Here is a 6,407-nt window from a genome sequence, read left to right on the forward strand (position 1 = left end):
TTTTGAAAGCTTATCTTCCATTTACCCATATTTAGCTTATCTTCCATTATCTTATTTTTTTAAGCTTTTGAAAGCTTATCTTCCATTTCATTTTAGATAAGCAAAATTGTTTTGAAAACAGTGGTTTAACCTGTCAGTTAAATCCTACTAAAATGCAACGCCCTGGACTTCTGAGGGAGTTCTGACATCTTGGGGCACAAAGTTAATTATGGGTTAATTATGGGTTAATTATGACACCTCATCCAGGTTCAGGTCTGTCACCAGCTGTCAGAGCAAGGTAACAGTATGGCAGATCAACAGGCCTCTCTGCACAGGCTGAGCAGTAACTTACCCTGTGCATATCAGCAGGAATTGCAAGGTGATGACATCCATCCTAAACATTTTTCTCCTGGAACTATATAAAGATACCTCACTCTGTCTGCCATGCTCCAAGAGCACCTGCAGGACCATGACCATGACACAACAGGCAGTACCTTAGTCCTGTGCATATAAATTTTTTTTGTGGATTGGCTGTTCATAAGCGACTCATGTGATTTAATTTTCCAAGCATCTGTATTCACTAAAAAGTAAAATTGACAACCTGCTTATTGTTTCTGCTACCATAGTTACTGGTGCTGGCTTTATTATTATTATTTCAATTATTTTTTATTTATCAAAGTACTGCCATGGAAGAAAGCTGCCCTGTTCCAGTTATTTATCCCACAGAGAATACTGTCCAAGTAGATAATGCAGAAGAGAAGAGCGGAGTTAAATGCACAGGCGAATTCAATGGCATGGTGGCAGTCAGTAACACATTAACTGTACCATGTGATGGCTGTCAGGTGTCAGGAGGGAAGGCAATGAGTTACGTGCAAGGGGTTGAGCTGAAGGGGAGAGGTGGTGGGAGAAGCAGATTTGCACTGGTAGGCTTTTATTCATACAGTCTCTCTTTCAAAGGTGATGAATGCCAATTTTGATGGGAGAAAATGTAGAAGTTTCTCTTCCAATCCAAACAAAACTCATTGAACTGAAATTTGTCCAATGATAGTGTCAGAGCAGATAAAACTAAACTCCTTGTATGAAGAAAGAGCATAACTAAAAATAAACCCAGATCATTTCTTATCATTGTATGACACCCATTCCCCAGCAATCAGGCACTGCTGAAGCACTGTGTTAGAGAAATTACTGAGAGTATGAGGAAACACCATCTGCTTGAATTACTTGTTGGTTCTTTAGTTCTGGTTCATTATCACTGATCCTTTGTAAAGAAGTAAAGAAGTGTTGTTCCAAAAATACATCTGTGTAGCAAACCTCACCATTTCCTCATGGCTTGGCTTCACAGCACTCAGCTCTGTACATCACCCCCACTGCTCTGACACTGTTGGGGCAAGCTCAGTGACAACTGCTGAGTACTGGGCCCTTGGTTAGCAGACAAATGACTTTTTTCAGAGAGAGAGAAAGGAATATGATCTCATGGGAGGGGTACCAAAAAAGAGCAATCCTATCTTTTGTGTCAAGGTCCAAAGAATCAGATAAGGCCCTATCCAAATGCATGTCAGGACAAGCTCAAGACATTTTTACTGCCTTTGTATCAAGTGCCACTTTGTGCAGTGGAGTATCCAACAGCAACCACAGCTTCACGGCAGGTCACAATGTTGTTATCGAGATATACCCCACAGTAATTAAGAATTAGCTCAGTTTTGTTACCAGAATAGCTGTCTGCAAAACTCACCTGTGAGAGGTGGAGAGCAGCCAGCCATATCTCTGCACTGCTCTGCCTTCCATGAGTCTGTGCTTGACTTCTGCAAACCCAAATATGAGCACGGGCTGTCATTAGTTCAGAGGCTTGCCTAGTGACAGGTAGCACACCCACCCAGCATCAGCAGCAGAACATGGCATGGATCCTACCACACACATCAAGAGAAGGATTGTCAAGGATTTCAGTTGGCCTGTTAGAAACTCCCCAGAAGTTCATGGGATTCTTTTGATAAGCTGCTTGCTGCTTGTTGGAGCCCAAGCAGAGAGGGGATGATTGTATAGACAATTAACTTTTCCAGCACTTCAAGTGCCTAAAGCAGTGCCCAGAAACACAAAACTAAAGGACATGAGAGAAAGATAAATCAACTTACATGTCTGTAATTCCCCTTAAGCAGAGCATTTATTTATTTAGGAGAAAAGCTGCCTTTGCTTAGTTTCCCATATGACAATTCTCTGCTCAGTCTTATCTTGGAGTGACTCATAATATGGGTCAAAAGGTGAAGAGAAACTTTATGGTAACCTCTTCATAACCCTCTTGTAAAGTCTGTTTACTTTGGCTCTCCATTTGTATCAGTAATCAGTGGGCAATTTCCCCTCATCTCTCTATTTTCCACCCTTCCTTTTTTTTTTTTTTTAATTGAAAACTTGGTAAAGTTAAGGCTCCTTTTGTACCAAAAATGCCCCCCCTCCCTTCCTGCCTCATTTGTCATGTACATTCCTCCATTTCCCTTCAGGCCATATCCTCAGCTACTGAAGGATGGCAAAACTCCTTTGCCTCCATAGGTTAGTCCATCAGTGCTCCAGGAGGGCTGCTCTCCTGCCCCAGGGAAGAGCAGTGCACTGCCATGGCTGGGTGCAGTCCCTGGGGGCTCCTACCCTGCCCATGCACTGGGTGCTTTCTAATGTCCTCCAAACACAAAATCACTCCTGCTTGAGATAATGTATTCTGATACCCTGAAATATTTCTCAGCCTGGCTTTGGGCTGGAGGGGTTTGCAGTGAACAGCAGATACTCTCAAGAAATATTCTTGGGAAGGATGACAAGAACTTCCCAGCAATGGCTTTGTCTCCATTCTCTCTTTAAGCAAAAGTAAGGCCTCCTCCCAGCCATTCAGCCACCAAATCCAGGTCTCAGAAAGAAAGTGCTCACCCATTCCACTCTGCACATCCTCTTGCTGGATGGAAATGACCACCAGTCCTTTCAAGTTAGCAGTCATGACTCTGAATCCCTGCTGCTGACAGAAGAAAAGCAACTACCTAGCAAGTGTGACACCCCCAGTTCCCAGAGTCACGAGACTGTAGGCAAGCCAGCACTCTTCTGAACATCCATCAGTGTGCATCTGATTCTCAATGTGGGCTTAAAGACCATTAAACCTAATGGAACTGAGCATGTGGATATCATTAAACTTATGCTTCAGTACTTCACTGACAAATTTAAGCAGGCATATAAATATTTTGTTGAACAGAGGCTTGTGAACACCAGCCTAGAAGGATATTTTTGTTTATTTTTCAAGTACTGAGAGTTGTTCTTAGTCATACAGAAGTACAGCAGTGTCTGCTGCAATGGACACATACCAAAGGGAGGGAGAGATGGGCAGAGAAAGCTTCTTTCCTAGATTTTTCATGTATCAGTGGCCAAGCATGTGCAGATGCCTGGGAGATGAGTCTGGAAAATGCAAGCAAAACAAACGTGCAGAGTGAAATGGAAACAGTCCTTGCTTTTACAGTTACATATAGCAGTACCACCTTAGTGTTAGCAGCAGCAAATTTTTCCATTCCCCATCTGCTAGCATTCATTTTAATTCCTGCTATAGTCTACTATGGAAAATATGGGGTCAGGGAGTCCTTGCTTTTTTCTTAATTCATCTGTTTCTCTTTTCACCCTTAGAGGAAATTTTTCCTGTTCCTACACTATGGCCATTTTCAATGATTTGGGTTTTTATATCACTGAAGAAATTTTAAAAAGGAAAAAAAAATAGCAGTAGATTTTTTTTTTGTACACACCTAACATCTGAATCACAGTCAAGGAGAGGGCAACTTCCATGCAATGTTCCAAATGGCATCAGTGTTGTGCCTTTCCAGACAGTTTTGGGGTTTTTTTTTCTCACAGACATATATAGGAAAAGTAGGATGTCAGTTAAAATTAAACTTCTAACAACCATGTAATCTCTTACAGAGGTCTGGTATCTGAGTGCCAAACCCTTTGCTGTTCTTTTGAAAGATGAGCTGAACAAATGGCTAGAGAAGACTTGCAAAAAATTATGCAAAAAGATTCAAGCAGGTAAATTAGGGAAACCTTTGGCATTGACAAATGGAATTTGTCATTGATAAATGGAATTAGCAGTGGTGACATGTGGTTGGTTTGGCTATGCAGTGCCCTGCTATAAAAGGTTAACAGCAAAAATAAATGCTTTAGATTACAAATCTCCCATAGGCCTCCTGGCTTTCTGTCAGGCAGCAGTTCCCAAAGAAGTTATTTTGTTTTTTAAATAAATAAATTGTTTTCTCATGGATAATGGCAGAGAGGTAGGTTAAAAACTAGGTAAGATAGATATAAAGCTCAGTGCTTTTTTTTCATTCAAGTAGGATTCAGGAACTGTGTATATTGTTAAAAACTAAAAAAAAAGCAGGCTTTAAAAAACCCAGCCAATGCCTTTATTCGTGATGGCCTGGCTATTTTGAGCTGCATGTGCCTACACTGCAGTCCATAAGGAAAAAGGCACATATAAGTGCCCAGCAAGTACGAAAGCACCCAGCTCAAAATGTCCCTTTGTGAGACTTGTTCCCTCCTGACACACTGTGTTTCCCTGGTGTGCTGCACATTAGGAGAAAACAGAGGCAGAAATAAGCAGCAATAAAACATTTTCCAATTAACAAGTGATTAGATCTCTGGCAGCATACAGCAAAAATGAAGTATATTTGAACAAGCTGGTGAGCATGCTGGAGGGACAATGCTTTTAATGAGTCAGGATGCTGAGCCATGCTCCCATTGTGCTGGCCTCTCGTCAGTCACAGGAGCACAGTCCTGCCCTTTCTGTCCCTGCAGCAGCCCTTACAAGACTGGTACACCTGAAATAATGAGCGTCCACCATTTGGTTTACAGCAGAGCAGTGGGAAGAGTGAATGTCATCAACATCCAAAGTTTGACCCACCTGCCAGGTGACCAGTGCCACTGGATACACACTCCAGGAGCTGCAAAGAGATCACTGGGCATCCCACATTTATGTCTTGCCAGTCCAGAATAACAGTTAAGAACAGCAGGAGCTAATCTGTTACATGCCTTGCAACTAGAATGCTTTCATGGCACCGTATATGTGGTCATAAGAACGATCATCTGGATGCCTACACATTTCCCAAACCAGTGCATAAATTCCAAAATGCTGTATAAACATACTTTGTACAGCACTCGTGGGTGACAGGAAAATTCTTCTCATAACAACTGGCCTGTGGTTTCCTGAGTAGCAAATGTATGCCAGAGGGAGGCAGCGGAAAAAGATGTGCTAGAAAAGCCTAAGTGCAAACTAAGAGGAGAATCAGGAAGAAATAAGAGGCCAAATTAGCTCCTTCAGTCATTCCCCTGACAGGACTACAATTGCAACAGAAGTGAAATTTAACCCAAGAAATAGCACTGACAGATAATGTTTAGCAAGTGCAGGAATTTATTTGACAGCTGCAGAATGGTTCCTTGAACAGCTAATCATGACTATACGTTTCTGTAAGCCAGGCTTTGGACCCCCAGCTTTGCTCCTGCTCACACCTGTCCCAACACTGAGGTTTCACTATGAACTGTAAGTGGGGTGAAATGCCAACTTACAACTGTGATTGCCAACTTACAATTACAATTGTAATGCTGGATTTAGTCCTCCAAGAACACCAGTGCCGAAAGGTCCGTAACCTCAGCAATCTACTAAAAAAGGTCTGGCTCTGTTTTTCTGAAGCAAAAGAGGTTTCTTTTTTTGTTTGTTTGGGGTTTTTTTGGGGGTTTTTTTTGGTGGTTTTTTTTTTTTTTAATTTTGATAATGGCTTCAGTAGGAATACCAGAGCAAACTTTCTTGTAAAACTTATCCCCAAAAAATCTAAAAATCTCTTTGCTTTAACTGCCCTAAGCAAAGCTGTTTTCAGATCATTTAAGTAACTTAGGTTTCTTAATTTTTTTTTTTTTTCCAAAATAAGTGAGTGTTTTCATCCTCCTAAAATTGTAGCTTTCTATATAGTGGAATGTTCCCAGTTCTGCAAGCACTTGTTATCTAGTGCATCCAGTCCCAAAAAAGTCCACAAAACTCTTCATAATCTTAAATATTTACAGCACTCACTTCTCAGATTTTCTGTGAGATTCCTAAATGTGTCTGTGTAGGTCACAACTGGTCTAAGGTGACATGGTCCTTCTAGACACAGAGATTGGTTTTCAAATCATCATTGTTCAATGAACAATAGAAATTTACTGTGTCAGAAGTGCTCCAATGTGAATAAAATTATATAAAAACTGTATACCTTTTTTGTTGTTGTTTTCTCAGTCAGCAAAAGAGAAGAATCAGCACTGCACTGTATTCATGGAGCTTCTCATGCTCCTGGATAGAAGCACACTTTCCTGAAACCTCATATTCTCTACAGTCCTGTCTTCACTTTTGTAGTTTTTCACCTTGCTATTTATGCACACACAGAAAAAGTGTG

The 6,407-nt window shown here is 41.1% G+C and overlaps 1 long non-coding RNA gene across 1 annotated transcript; it reads left to right on the plus strand.

Moving 5' to 3' along the window:
• Positions 1 to 309: 309 nt before the first annotated feature.
• Positions 310 to 4,924, plus strand: LOC128804620 (uncharacterized). The gene is made up of 3 exons (XR_008436125.1): positions 310 to 358; positions 3,913 to 4,017; positions 4,840 to 4,924. It is a non-coding gene; the product is annotated as an uncharacterized LOC128804620 (long non-coding RNA).
• Positions 4,925 to 6,407: the final 1,483 nt, after the last annotated feature.

Source organism: Vidua macroura, chromosome 3 (assembly GCF_024509145.1).
Source record: "Vidua macroura isolate BioBank_ID:100142 chromosome 3, ASM2450914v1, whole genome shotgun sequence".
In the NCBI taxonomy this organism is placed as follows: domain Eukaryota; kingdom Metazoa; phylum Chordata; class Aves; order Passeriformes; family Viduidae; genus Vidua; species Vidua macroura.